This window comes from Cupressus sempervirens, chromosome 10 (assembly GCF_028749045.1).
Source record: "Cupressus sempervirens isolate cs-2001-9-10 chromosome 10, ASM2874904v1, whole genome shotgun sequence".
NCBI lineage: Eukaryota > Viridiplantae > Streptophyta > Pinopsida > Cupressales > Cupressaceae > Cupressus > Cupressus sempervirens.
This window is the reverse complement of record NC_143127.1, coordinates 834,106,909-834,122,685: the sequence shown is the minus strand read 5'-3', so window position 1 is coordinate 834,122,685 and position 15,777 is coordinate 834,106,909.

Below are 15,777 nucleotides of genomic sequence, written 5' to 3'. Positions count from 1 at the left end.
TAGTTTTAGGATTTAGCTTTTTCCTATTTTGATCAAGGATACGAACATGAGAAAAATAACCAAAAAAATTAAAATGATTTATTTTAGGCCTTTTCTCATACCATGCTTCATATGGAGTTGTCTTGTCCAAGGCACTTATAGGAATCCTTTTGAGAATATATATTATTGTAGCACCTGAATTAGGCAATTAAGAATTGTTTAAACCCTTGGTTTGTAACATGCTCCTTTCCATGTCTACCACAATATAGTTCTTCATTTCAACCACCCTATTGGAGTTCTGGTTTAATAGTACCAAAGGAGAAAAACTAATATGGTACCTAGGGTTTAGCTACTTCCCATGACTAGCACATGTTACTTGGATCGAGACCAACTAACAAGATAATGATGCCTTTTACACTTTAGGTTTTACTAACCAAGGTGGGTTAACATAAGTATTTCAATCCTTTCTAAATTGTATTACACTACAAATCACTTATAGCAGATTTGATCTCTAAGACTTCTTGAAATTGCAATTGACATGAAGCTTATAGTAGCAAACTAAAACTTGTTAAACTTTTGTAATAAGTGATGACCAACATTTAAATTCATCTCCATAAATATTGTAAATTGATTTTTTATTTAAAATTAATGATTTAATAAAAATTATGACTATCATGATGTGAATCTTAATTTTTTACCAGTGACTTAATCCATTGTTTGAATAGATTAATATCAACAAATGAAACCAATTTAACTAACTTACAATGAAATGTATTAGTTGTTAAACCCTAAATTTCATACTTATAACATACCTTCCATACATCAATAGCCCTATCACTTAATAGAAGCATTTATTTAACTCCTTGAATTAAAAGCCACAATGAAGTAATATACAACTCATCTAAATTGTACTCAAATAAATTGAACCTTGTTCATTTTATTCTTAGAGTTGTAAATGTTGAAATACTTTAAAATAATTGAGGGTGGGTGTTTGTTGGGGGGTGGGTTGGGGGGTGGGTTCTAGGGGCAATAGTGAATAAGTTATTTGAGGTCAAAATATACAAATAAAACTTTTAATTACTACAACTTATCCTTATGCATGCATTGAACATTCAGTACATTAAACATATGCATATTTTTGTCCTATGTCAAAATAACTTTGCAAAAATGTAAACATGCAAAACCAAAATATCTGTCACACATTAAGGATTTTATGGGGAAACCTAATTTGAAAAAAACCACAAGTAACATGCTACCAATTTCACTCTTCTTAAGTGAGCTCTATGAGGAGCCAACCCCATTAACAGTTACAATGCACATTGTTAAATGTGACCTGGTTATAGGGTTTCAATCACCCTATTAGGAGTGAGCCTTGTTAGAGTACTTTAGGACATTCCATTAGAATGTCATCCTATTTAAGAATTTACTAATGATCGTTAGGTAAACCTTAATCCAAAGGATTTATCTAGACTAATAAAATTATTAGAGAGTAACAATAGGACTTGATCTGACAACACTTACAACTCACTTGTAGATTACAAATCTATCATTTGGTCCTCCATTTTGCTTGGCTTTCATCCTCTTCATGACTAACAACTTGTTCACCCTTCAATCATTCATCCTCTTAAGCCATCTTTCTTTGCATGCTAATTCTAGACTCTTCTATTTGTCAACCATAACAAGCAACATGCTAGACTTCTTATCTTCCTTAAGTTCTTACACATGACAACTGATGCTTCTGGCATGCTATCTCTATCAATAGATAGTTTAGGTAATTTTTCACTTAACCACAATCATCCATTCTAGGCTTGGGTAAAATTCAATGAATCTAACCACTTTTCTATTTTAGTCCCTTCTATAAACTTCCTCTACAATTGTCTTTGAATTCACTTCAAAATGGTTTATCCTAAATTATGTGCCACCATCTCATCATATAAATCTTCCACATGCTTCACATAATTCAAGAAATTAACTTTGTCATCTCAAATTCATTAAATCTTTGATCTAACACTTTTTACTAGAACTCGGCAATAACATTGTGTTTTCTCGATAAATATTATATTCTGATGCTCAACTAACATTGAGTTGTTTGACATCGACTAGGTCTTTTATTGGTGTTCAACACATACTACCTATCTTTACTTGACATCAACAAGATCTTAGTTTCTTAGCTTATACTAACTTTCTTCACTTAGCTTCAATTGTTTTCTTCTCAGCCTGCACTAACTTTTTCTTGGCTTACACTATTTGCTTGGTTAGGCTTGGAACACATTTTTCTTTACTTAGCCTTCTTGAAATATTTTCTCAACTATACTTTCATTATATATTTAAGTATATGAATATGTTGGCATTAAGTTATTATTTCCATTAGTGACAACACTTATCTTTATCAGTATAACTATTGAGTTCATCACTCAGTCTACAATGTATATTGAGAATTCAGTGGTAACCTTGTACATTCATCACTTAAGCAGTTTACATAGAGCCTCATAGTTTACACCGAGCATTCAAGTGTTAATCGAGTTGAGTATAGCTACTGAGTGAATATGCAATCAAATAGTGTCTACCGAGCTTATAGTGTTCACCTAGCTTCACAATGTTTACCGAGTAATGAAAGTATAATATTTCCTTAGTGAAAGCAAGGTGAATGAAGGGTTCAATTTTTATCAAGTGATACTATATCCACCAAGTCTCCAATGGTTACCAAGTTCAAAACTACGTCAGGTGATTAGTATGGACCAAGCCTTCACTTCTACTGAGTGCATGATGATGTCGAGTAATGTAATGGACACTGAGTATTAGAAGGTCATTGAGATAGTTCAGTGAACCCAAGTTATTTACTATTTGGCCGACTCAGTAATGTTTTTTTCACTTGTGTTTTAGCCGACCTTGCAATTGTAATTATTGGAATGGTATATATGTAATGTATTATATAATTTGTAATAAGTGTATATACATGATGTGAACAAGAGTATCAAGAGAGACATGTAATGTTTTGAGAAGTGTAAATGCAAATCAGAAGAAGAGCAGAATATTCAGCAAAGTCTACAAGGAGCAGTAATGATTCATTAGTCACAAAAGGTGATATATACTTCAAGGATCTAATCAGCAAATCAATTTTGTAAGTAGATCCACTATTTCTTCCTAACAGGTGAATCAATTTTTTAAATCCTTTAATAGGGTAGACTTAATAGTCTTTGTATAAATCTTCTAACAGAGTGCATACTTAAGTGTATATTTGTAAATCCTCTAACAAGGTGGACCTAGTAGTCCTTTATGCTCCTAACAGGGCAGATCACCAGAAGTGGTCAATGTAAGCCTTAACAAGCCAACTTCATACTGTAATAATGAAGTTTTGTGGGTATCATCCCCACCCCAGTTTTACTTTCTATTTGGAAGGTTTCTGGGTCACCAAATCACTATGTACATGTGTTATGAATGTTTGATCTCTCATTTATGCAGTAGATTAGATGAATGAATGGTGAATAGTATATATGGTTAAAATGCTGAAAATGTTTTAAAGTTTTGAAGTTACTGATTCACCCCTCCCCTCTTAGTAACCTATCATATCTTGAATATTTCCAACAATTGGTATCATAGCATTTTGGTTCTCAGGATAAAGCTTGACAGCTTGAGAAAAGATCAAGGACAATGGAGATATTCAGACTTGACAAAGATATTGAAAATGAAAAGCTAGGTATGGAAATGGCCATGAATTAACTCAAAGAAGAAAAGAAGTATCTTTCTCAATCCTTGAAAAGAAGGAAGGAACTTGCAATACAAATGAATGATCATCAGTATGTTGAAGAAAAGATTAAAGGCCTTTTACCATCAAGAAGTTTAGATGAAGTTAATGAGGCTATCAAGGAACTCCTAGCAAAGAATGGTTCCTTACAAGAACAAGTAAGAAAGCTTAAAAGAGAACAAGAAATCCAATCAATCGGGCTATGTGAAGTTTTGGAACAGAGAAACAAGGAAAATGAAGACTTAGAGGTGAGAAATAATCAATCCCTTTAGCATGAAGATCTTGTAGATCAACGATCTAATGCAAATGAAGAAATTATGAATCTGAAATCAATAAATGAAAGCCTCAGGAATGATCTGATCACTGAAAGACAAATCAATGAAAGCTTAAAAAGTGACTTGAGATGTGAAAGAAAAATCAATGAAAGTTTGGAAAATGACTTGATCACTAAAAATAAAATCAATGAGAGAATGAAGAAATCTCAAGCAGACATAACTCAATTAAATCAGCAAAGTGAGAAAAATCTTCATAGACAAAAAGGAAAAGCTAGACTTGGTTACAAGGAAGAATGTGAAACTTCCAAACAAGGTGCCCAAAAGAATCAAAGACCTACTTGCAAACACTATGATAAGCTAGGTCACACATCAAACAAGTGTTGGAGCAATGGAAAAGGTAAATTCAATGGTAAATCCTACAATTGTAATCAGCATGGTCATAAAGCTAATGAATGCAAGAAGAAAAAAAAATTTGAAGGCAATTGTCACAAGTGCAAGAAGCATGGTCACAAGGCATTCCAATGCAGATCCAAATCATTCAATCTAGCTAAACAAATTTTAAAGCAATCTTTGGATGGGATTAACATACCTAGTACAAATGTCATTATTGTAGAGAATATGGACACATTGGTAAAGACTACTCAAGGCATCACTTGAGGAAAAGAGACACAACAGTAAGATGTTATACATGCACTGAACTCGGTCATATAGCTAAAAATTGCATGAATATAGGAAGAGTTGAAGATGAAAAGAAAGCTAAAGCTGAAAAAATTTGGAAGCAAATGAGGCAATAGTGGATTCCAAAATCTATCCAGCAAGATAGTTCAAGTGATGGCAATGTCCCTCAAGAAGTGGATGACTCCATCATTTCCAATTAGATTCATAAAGGATTCAGAACAATATCATCAAGCTATATCCAAAGCAGTTCCAAATGCAAGAAAGTAAAATGATAAAATCAGTATTTTAGATACACAAAGAATCAAACAAAGCATATCTTTTTCCGAGTTGCATCTACTACGGATAATTAGGTATAGACCTTATTGAGCTAGGTTAGGAGCAACAAAAATTTTATTCAATCACCATGTTGCAAGCTTCTATCGAGCAAGTAAATGACAGCCTGTCAAACACTATGTCATCTCATCTACCTTTGTACCAAGCATTTATAGCAAAAATTTTGTCAAAAGGAAAAAATTATTGAGAGAGGAAGCAAGGATTGGGTCTACACTCATAGAAGTCCACAACATGATCCTTCCTATCATGGACACAATGCAAAAACATCTTGTACATTGCAAAACATTGGTCCAAGATTAGAACTTCTCAGTGGTTGATCACTTGATCCAATTATCAACAGAAGTTAAAATTGCCCTCTCCAACTGTCAAATTTTGCAGCAAACTTGGGATAGTACTTTTGTAACCATTCTTAAGGTACATCAAGAATTTCTATCTCATTTTGGTGTAGCCATATAAATTGTATATATGTAGTCATTTAGCATTATTGTCAAAAAGGGGGAGAGATTCAGAGAAAAGTCATCACTATAAGTGATAGGGGGAGTTAACACACAATAAAGTTTGCATGTGTACATAAGTATATTTGTATATGTAGCAGTTCTACAAAGATCAATTTTGAAAAACTTAAATTCATTTAGTTAGGCTGTGTACATATGTTTTGGCTTATAAGTTTTTTTGTCACTAATGCCAAAGGGGCAGATTGTTGGTATTAAGTTATTTTTGTTATTAGTGACAACACTTATCTATGTCAGTATAACTACCAAGCTCATCACTTAGTCTACAATGTATACTGAGCATTTAGTGGTAACCTTGTACATTCATCACTTAAGCTATTTATACCAAGCCTCGCAGTTCAACCCGAGCATTCAAGTGTTAACCAAGCTGAGTATAGCTACTAAGTGAATGTGCAATCTAGTAGTGTCTACCAAGTTTATAGTGTTCACCTAGGTTCACAACATTTATCAAGTAATGAAAGTATAATGTTTACCAAGCGAAAGCAAGGTGAATGAATGGTTCAATTTTTACCGAGTGATACTATATCCACTGAGTCTCCAATGGTTACCGAGTTCAAAACTATGTCAGGTGATTAGTATGGACTGAGCCTTCACTTCTATTGAGTGCATGAAGATGCCGAGTAATGCAATGGATGCTGAGTATCAGAAGGTCACTGAATTAGTTTAGTGAACCCAAGTTATTTACTGTTTGGCCAACTTAGTAATATTTTGTTCACTTGTGTTTTAGCCGACCTTGCAATTGTAATTATTGGAATGGTATATATGTAATGTATTATATCATTTGCAATAAGTGTATGTACATGATGTGAAAAAGAGTATCAAGAGAGACATGTAATGTTTTGAGAAGTGTAAATACGAATCAAAAGAAGAGAAGAATATTCAGCAAGGTCTACAAGGAGCAATAATGATTCATCAGTCACAAGAGGTGATATATACTTCAAGGATCCAATCAGAAAATCAAGTCTGTAAGTAGATCCACTATTTCATCCTAACAAGTGAATCAATTTTGTAAATCCTTTAACAGGGTAGACTTAATAGTCTTTGTATAAATCTCCTAACAGAGTGCATACTTAAGTGTATGTTTGTAAATCCTCTAACAAGGTGGACCTAGTAGTCCTTTATGCTCCTAATAGGGAAGATAAGCATAAGTGGTCAATGTAAGCCTTAACAGGCCAACTTCATACTGCAGTAATGAAGTTTTGTGGGTATCATCCCCACCCCAGTTTTACTTTCTATTTGGAAGGTTTCTGGGTCACCAAATCACTATGTACATGTGTTATGAATGTTTGATCTCTCATTTATGCAATAGATTAGATAAATGAATGGTGCATAGTATATATGGTTAAAATGTTGAAAATGTTTTAAAGTTTTGAAGTTACTGATTCACCCCTCCCCTCTGAGTAACCTATCATATCTTTAATATTTCCAACAAAATAATACACTATATCATCAATGTCTTTCTTGGTCTTAGCACTCCTTTTATACACCGAATAACTCAACCTTTCTCGAGGTTCTCTTGTTATCCTTCTTTTCAAAACTTCTTCATCAATCAAACAAATGATAGAATTTGAATCAGAGTAAGAAATTATCTTACCAGCAAATAGTAGGTTTGACATTAATGGCAAAACAATGATTGCTCCATGATAATTTCACCAATTTTCTTCATTTCAACAATCTTAATTCAACAGTAAACATGTAAAATAAAGATAGAATTTATAATGCATGGATATCCTACAACTACTCTTTATATTAATCTTCTTCAAAATGATACATATCTTTGAATAAGACTCTAAAATATAACAAAGGACTGAAAAATAGCCTTTCATTTAAAATTTGAAACTCTAAGAACATAAGCTAGAACATGATAAAGCTAAGCATAAAAAATGGACTAACTCAAAATGATATTATCATCAAAATTAACTTAAAATTTGGACCCCTACTCCACATATTTTAAATCCTTTTATAGAATAAGGATTACAACAAGCTAAAGATAGGAGAACACCTATGAACACATGACTCTTCAAGAATCTATAGAGAAAAACAATATTCTCCTTACAAAAAATTTCTTTACACTTTAAACAAAGAAAGAGAGAAAGGGAATAGTCCAAAGTATGACAGCTGGCATGAAATGTTTAGGTATAATATTGATTTTTTTTGCAAGTGTATCCACAACTTAATGAAAAGGTAAGATAACCTATTATGAGTTTTTCCTCCCTCTATTTCATCTCTTCTCCATCCATCATTTATCATCTAATTTCCTCCAATGGGCAAGGATTTAATTTCCCCAATTGCCTCCCATATGTATATCTCACTTTTTGTGGGCCATTCAGTGCCCCTCACTACTTCCAAATCACTAACTTATTTCTTCAACTTGGCATATGTGATGGCCCTTAATTCTGTTACAAAATGATTCAAGTCAATTTCTACTTTGAAAATAAAATCAATCAACTCATTGAAGGCCACCTCATCAACATCTCTGTCAAAAATAGCTATGACTTTTCCCATTGTTATAATTTGATCAAAATAATTTCACCACTCTAGCCTATCCTTTAACATATTCTCATTGTCTAAAATTTATGGAACAAGAAAATCAATTCCTTCAATCATTATTTTTACTTTACTTTGAATAATTTGTAATTTTCCAATGAAAAATCCCATCAAATATTTTAAAACTTCTAGCTATTCTTTTAGTATGAAACATTTTTTGGAAATTTTGGCTTCTTAGCCATTAAGACAATCAATTTTTCAAAGTATTTTATGTGTGATCCCCATTGGTTAAACATTGGTGATAAACATGTTATTGCTTCTTGAGAAGTATACTCAACATTTTGTAATGAAATAAAAATAATATTTGCTTGTTGAGAAATTCTCTTTAAAACACTTATCCTATGATTCGCCATACCTTTCAATACATTTACCTTTAACTAATTGTTTAACTAAGGGTTTTTAACTTCTATTAGTATAGTTTGAGTCTTAGAATTTGTTTGTACCTTTGCTAATATCTAAATTACTTCTTCCTTGTTGGTTCTTTCTAGTACTTCAACTCTTACTTCAGTTTTGTGTTCTTCCATGGCTTTGTGTTGCTTCTTTAATGTTGTAACTTCTCCTTCCAATCCTTTAGTCCTTGCCCCCACCTCTTTAGTTTTCTTCTAACATACATAAACTTTTATGAGTTGTTCTTCATAGAGCTTCCTTTTATCAATGTAATCCTTGAAATTTTGATCCAATCTTATTTCATTCTAATCAGCCTTGGACTCATTTATAAATTTAAAGTTCTTAAGAGCACTTGAGACCTCTTCACTTGTGGTACAATCTAGTGTCCACACTATTGTAGTCCAATGTATCATATTTTGTACATCCATTAAGTTAGCTTGATTTTTCTCTAGTGTTATGTTCCATTTAGCTAGAGCTTTTAAATCTATATTTAATCATTTTCCCCTCTACAACCCTTTAGTGGTAAATGCTTCATAAGGTATGGCTTTATCCTTCCTCCTAATTTGATCTAGCACATTGGACTTTTATAGATCCCAACTAGGTACTAGAAGCATGCCACCTCTTACTACAAGATCTTTGGTCCTAGCAGGGGTCATCAATTCACTCTTAGGGTCATTTTCTTTTCCTCTAATTTCTTGGGCTTCAAATTTAGTGTCAACTCATTTTTCTTGACCTTGTATAGGAGGCATTTAAACTATGTAGATTTCATGAGCTCATAATCTTTTAAAAAAAAATTAGCTTGAATGATTCTATCATCCAACCTAGTAGTTGCCACTTGCAAGTCATTTAGAGAATTCTTTGTTGCTTCTACTCTATGTTGTAACTAGTTTTTACTCATGTTAGCAAAATATTGGCTCTTGCCTAGTATCAATGGTATAGTTCTCTCCTTCACTTTATCAACCATTTGGATAACCCTTTCCCTCTAGTTGTGTCCCTTTTCCACCCATGTAGAAGTCTCAAGTTCTTCTTGTGTCACTTCCAAGATGACACCTAACTCTAGGGAATTAGGATTTACTCTCCCCTCTTAACCGTCAAGCTCTTGTGGCATTTTTGACATGATATGGACATGATTCTCAAGCATTTTATAAATTTTTTTAGTATATGATGTTTCTAAGAAAAATCACTTAAAATATGGGCCTATTCTCTTCAACTCAATCTTTACCCTTAGTATATCTTCATACTTCCTAAATTTCCCATTAGCTTCCCCTTCAACTATAATATTTTTAATCAAATCTTTTTTTGGAAAATCTTTGTTATTTGGAAAAGATTAATTTCTAATTTCCCTCAAAGTATGCCTAAAAAAACCCTCAAGATCATAACTTCCATAATGGGCAATGGATAAATTATAGTGTCTCAAATATTCATGAATTTGTTCCAAAGACTCCTTCCCAATTGAAAAATTCTCCATCGCAAAGAACATACATAAGAAGGCTACCTTATGCAACTTAGGACCTGGGTACTCCATGTCCAATGAATATTAATTACCATATATATTCAATTATAGCTAGCCTTGGAGGTATAATTTTTGGTAGCATGTGGGGAAGCTGGGGACATGGAAAATTTTTGAAGACTAAAAATTCTTGGAATAAAAATAGATCACCACAATTATGATGAATTTTTACATTATCTAGTAAGAGAGCTATCCGCATAAACCTTTTCAAGATCTTAGGGGCTCTAATCAACAAGTAACTTACCATTATCATTATTAGAACACTAAAATTATTAAAGAAAGACAATGAATAAGAGTAACAATAATCTCTATTCCATACTCATGTCCATAGTTGTACTACAAGAGATCTATTCTCATCTGGTGTCTAATCAATAAAATATGGGCTTAGGTATCCAATATTGATGTAAAATGTTAGATACAACAACAATGAACAATGGTGGACCTTTAAGTTCCCCAAGTCTCCTCTATGTACTACTTTAATCTATTCTTTCATCTTTTCAATAATATACCCTAAATACTCATATTCCATTTTATGAAAGGGTACATGTACATCCAAGGCCATAAAATACATTGATCCAAACACCACCTCAGAACCATCACTTCCCAATGCTTTATGCATATCATAAATTTTTTGTTGGAACTAGCTTTTGAATTTTCCCATAGGGAGCATCTTATCCATCTTCTTTAGAATATCTCCCTCTGATTTGTGGTTGTAAGGAATATAGTGGAACAACACCTTTCCTGTGTAGAAACTTTATTTATTCTTTAATTTCTTCTATAACTTCTCCATGTCACTTGGCATACTCATCTAGCCCTCAAGCCCAAAAGCTTCAATGAATGAAGAATGATCAAGTGTGCACAAAATACTTTTGTCATGTCTATGAAAATATTTTCTTTCTTGATTCTATTAATTGATTAGGGATTTTACCAAATCCACATCCACATATACTTCTAGAAATATAAGCTTTTTAAGATTCCTCTTCCAGGGGTTTGAAAGTGGCACCTTCTCAAATCTATTTCTATAGAAATACATGAACAATTCATACTTGTCAGTATCAAGGAGAATTGCATTTATATAGAATGAATATGGATCTATGAAATCACCATCCTTTTTTGAGTTAGCATTCAATGACTTAAGGAATGATTTAATCCATTCTTCAATGTACTTGTTACATTTCCTCTATCTTTTCTTTCCCATATTTGATATTGAAGTCATAGGAATCTTTGTATTCTTGGATTGAACTTATTCTATCTCTATTTTAGACATATTCTCTACAATAAAATCTTGAACTTTGCAACTCTTCTTGTAGAACACTTAGCAATATAATATCTCTTGAAGAGCTCAAGGAACCTTCTTTCTTCTTAGAAATGGGTAGCTTTTTATTTCTAAAATGATATTTTTATGATCATATTTCATTAATTGTTAGCATCCATGAAGCTTTCAGATCTACAACTCAAATGTCACTTTTGAAAATGTTGACTTTAATGTCATGTTCAACACTTTTCACTTTATCCTTTCTAGCTTAGTGAAAGCATATATATATATATATATATATGTGTGTGTGTGTGTGTGTGTGTGTGTGTGTGTGTGTGTGTGTGTGTGTGTGTGTGTGTGTGTGTGTGTGTGTGTGTGTGTGTGTGTGTCAAAATAGGTTTTCTGATCTTATGCTCTATTCAAAATTAGACGTTTTGTAACCTCATATGTATGAATAGTTTAATCTTTCAGTGTTACATTGAACACTTCATCATAGCATTAGAGATCTTTTCTGTCCCATTTGCCTCTAAGCTACAAACTTATGTTGGCTATCTGTAACACTCTCATGTAGCATTGAGAACTCTTTTTGAACACTTCATGATGTTACAATCAACCCTAGGTGCAACATCAAAATCTTTCATTATATGTCTTATGGCCTTATTCTTCTAGAGTTTACTATAAGTTTACTAAATTCACTCATTTATCTCTATGCCCATACACCAACATTTGACTAATAGTTTATCATCTTTTTTTAACTTCAATCTCACCTTTTGACTTGACCTCCTAATCATACACCTAGCAATTCTTGTAGCATCGATTATCTCTTTCCTTCACTCTATGATCTTGCTTGTTACCTTCAATTGTAATTCCTAGGGCTCTCATATTTCATCTTGAGTCTCTTACATTTCATCTTATGATCCTACTATCTCCCTTTAATCATATATCTGAGAACTTTAAAAATAACATGCCTAGTTTCCTTATGCTTGCACACTAAACCTTTTCATTGTAAGATCGCATATGTCTTTACAACTTGGAAATTATGGTTTACAATATTGCACCTTCTCATTTAGCATATTATTGGAACCTTTTAACTTCTCTTTATGATGTAGCTTATGAATTTATGTTCTACACTTAAATCGTAAGATCAGAGATACTTGTGAACAATTAGAGAATAGACTTATGGTGATATGCTTTCAACACAAGCATAAATTTGGGAAGGATGAGGAATGAATCTTACACTTTCATTCTTGACCATTAGGATGTAACTTTGGGAGACCTCAGGATTCAACCTAAGACTCCATGCTTAACCCTAGACCATAACATTGAAAATATGTTAGAAATTTTTGAATAAAGCTTATGATTTCCCACTTATCAAAATGATCTAGAGTAACTTAAAGGTTGACTATATGATGGAAAATATCTATTTAGTAAAGCATAAGACACATTATTTGAATTCATTCATGTTTTTAGGGTTTAAATAAAATTTCAAAAAATCCAAAGGCATAGAACTAGCTACTTAGGGTTTATTTTTGAATCAAGCCAATAATATGCATGAAAATCCTAATTTGTAGAAAACTATTTTCTTAATTTTCAATAAAATTTTCTTAGTGAAGATATACGCTACTTGTGGCTCTATTTGGGGATAATGGATAGCTTGCATCCATGTTAGAATTCAACATTTCTTAGAAAGGAAACCACATACTTGACAAACTAACAACTTTTTTAGAGAGAAACACCAAAAAAATTAGGGAAAACACAACATTTACACAAGGATTTATAAGGTCTACAAATGTACAAAGATCTAAACTAATGTTCATGGAAAAAAAAGATCATTAAACAAAAGAACTTCTTAAGGAATTGTCCATGAAGAAGCAATTTTAGAATATCTACGAAAATAATCTTTGATAAAATAAGAATCCTCTCCCCAGTTTTCAAGAACTAGATATGGGCATGAAAGAGTCCAAAATCTGATAGCTAGCATGAAATGGTTAGGTATAATCTTTGTTGGCATTAAGTTATTATTGCAATTAGTGACAACACTTATCTATATCAGTGTAGCTACCAAGCTTAGTACTTAATTTCCTACACTCATTGAGCATTCTAGTGTTAACAAAGCTTTGAAGCCTTCAATAGTTTACACTAAGTAGAACATTGGCTACCGAGTGAATACAGGCAATGTGAAGATCAGTAGTATCTACTGAATAACACTACATCTACTGAGTCACTAGTGGTCATTGAGTTCAAAACTACATCGTGTGATTAGTATTGACTAAGCCTTCACTTCTATCGAGTGCATGATGATGTTGTATAATGTAGTAGATGCTGAGTATTAGAGGGTCACCGAGTCAGTTTAGTGAACTTAAGATATTTACTATTGGGTTGAGTTTTTAATGTGTTGTTCACTTGTATTTTGGCCAACCTTGTAGTTTTGTAAATTGGAAAGGTATATATGTAAGATGCATTATAAGATATCAATATATAGAAGTACTGTGAAATATTTTTGAGAAGTGCATGTAAAGGATTATCAACAATAGTCTAAGGAATGTAACAAGGTTAATACAGGAGCAGAAAAGTCATACCTATCACATAAGGTGATTAGTGCATAAATGATCTTATCAAAAATTAGTTGTAAGTAGATCCACTACTTCATCCTAATAGGTGAATCAGTTTCTAAATCCTTTAACAAGGTAGACTTAATAGTCCTTTTATAAATCTCTTAACCAAGTGCATACTTCATTATATGTTTGTAAATCCTCTAACAAGGTGGACCTAGTAGTCCTTTGTGCTCCTAATAAGGTAGATCACTAGAAGTGGTCAATGTAAGCCTTAATAGGAAAACTTTGTGTTGCAATATTAAATTTTTGTTGGTACCATCCCCACCCCAATTTTACTTTCTATTTGCAAGATTTCTAGGTCACCAAAACATTGTGTTCTTTTGTTTGACGAATGTTTTATCTTTTAATACTAATGTATGTAGTAGTATAGATGGATTTGTGGTGAATTTAAACAAATGGAGATATTCAAAATTGACAAGGCAATTGAAAATGAAAAGCTAGATCTGGAAATGGCCATAGCTCAACTCAAGGAAGCAAAGGAACATCTTTCCCAATCCCTAAAAAGAAGAAAGGAACTTGCAAATCAGATGAATGACCTCAAGTATGTTGAAGAAAAGATTAAAGATTTTTTCCCTTCAAGTAGCTTAGATGAAGCAAACAATGCAATCAAAGAACTCCTAGAAAAGAATGGCTCTCTATAAGAGGAAGTAAGGAAACTCAAAAGAGAACAAGAAATTCAATCAATCAAGCTATGTGATATTTTGGAACAAAGAAATAAGGCAAAGAAGACTTAGAGGCAAGAAACAATGAAGAACAAAATCAATCCAATTAGCATGAAGACCTTATTGATCAAATCACTGAAGCAAATGAAGAAATTAGGATTCTCAAAGCACAAAATGAAAGAATAAGAAATGATCTAAATTATGAAAAAGAAATTAATGAAAGAACAATTAGAGAACTGAGATCTGAAAAGAAAATTATTGAAAATTTGAAGAATGACCTAAATGTTGAAAAGAAAATCAATGAGAGAATGATGAAATCTCAAGAAGACATGAATCAATTGAATCAACAAAATGAGTAAAATCTTCATAGGCAAAAAGGTAAATTAGGACTTGGATACAATGAAGAAGAAGGTGAATCTTCCAAGCAAGGTGCAAAAAGAAATAAAAAATCCTCATGTAATCATTGTGGGAAAATTGATCATACATCAAACAAATGTTGGAGCAATGGAAAAGCAAAATTCAATGGAAAGTGCTACAACTGCAATCAGCATGGTCACAAAGCTAATGAATGCAAGGAGAATCCAAAATTTGAAGGTAAATGTCACAAATGCAAAAAGCATGGTCACAAGGCATCTCAATGTAGATCCAAATCATTCAATACAACTGAACAACTTGTAAAGGCAATATTTGGATGGGGCTACGATACCTGGTGCAGATGTCATTATTGTGAAGAATATGGACACACAGGCATAAATTTTGCAAGGCATCACCTAAGAAAGAAAAATACTACTATAAGGTGTTACACATGCACTAAACTCGGTCATATAGCTAAAAACTACATGAATATAAGAAAAGTTGAAGATGAAAAGAAAGTAAGGGCTAACAACATAAGGAAACAAATGAAGTAGCAATGGATTCCTAAATCTACTAAGGGTACAAGTTGTGGAAGTGAAGTCACTCAAGAAGTGGGTGAGTTCATGCTGTCAAACTAAATTCCTTAAAATGTGTTGGAGCTATACTTAGCAAGAAAAACATAAGCAGTTCCAACAAATATGAAGAATGCAAATGATCCAATCAATATTCCAGATACACAAGGATCATAGAAAGGTTATCTTTCACTGAGTTACATTAGACTCCACTGAGGAAAGTTGGTTGAAGACTTTATCGAGAAAGGTCAAGAGTAAAATAAATTTTGTTTGTTTGTTGAGTTGATACTCTTGCCAAGTTAGGTCAGTGGATGATAGTCTGCCATGTATTGTGTCATTATGGTGCTAAGCAC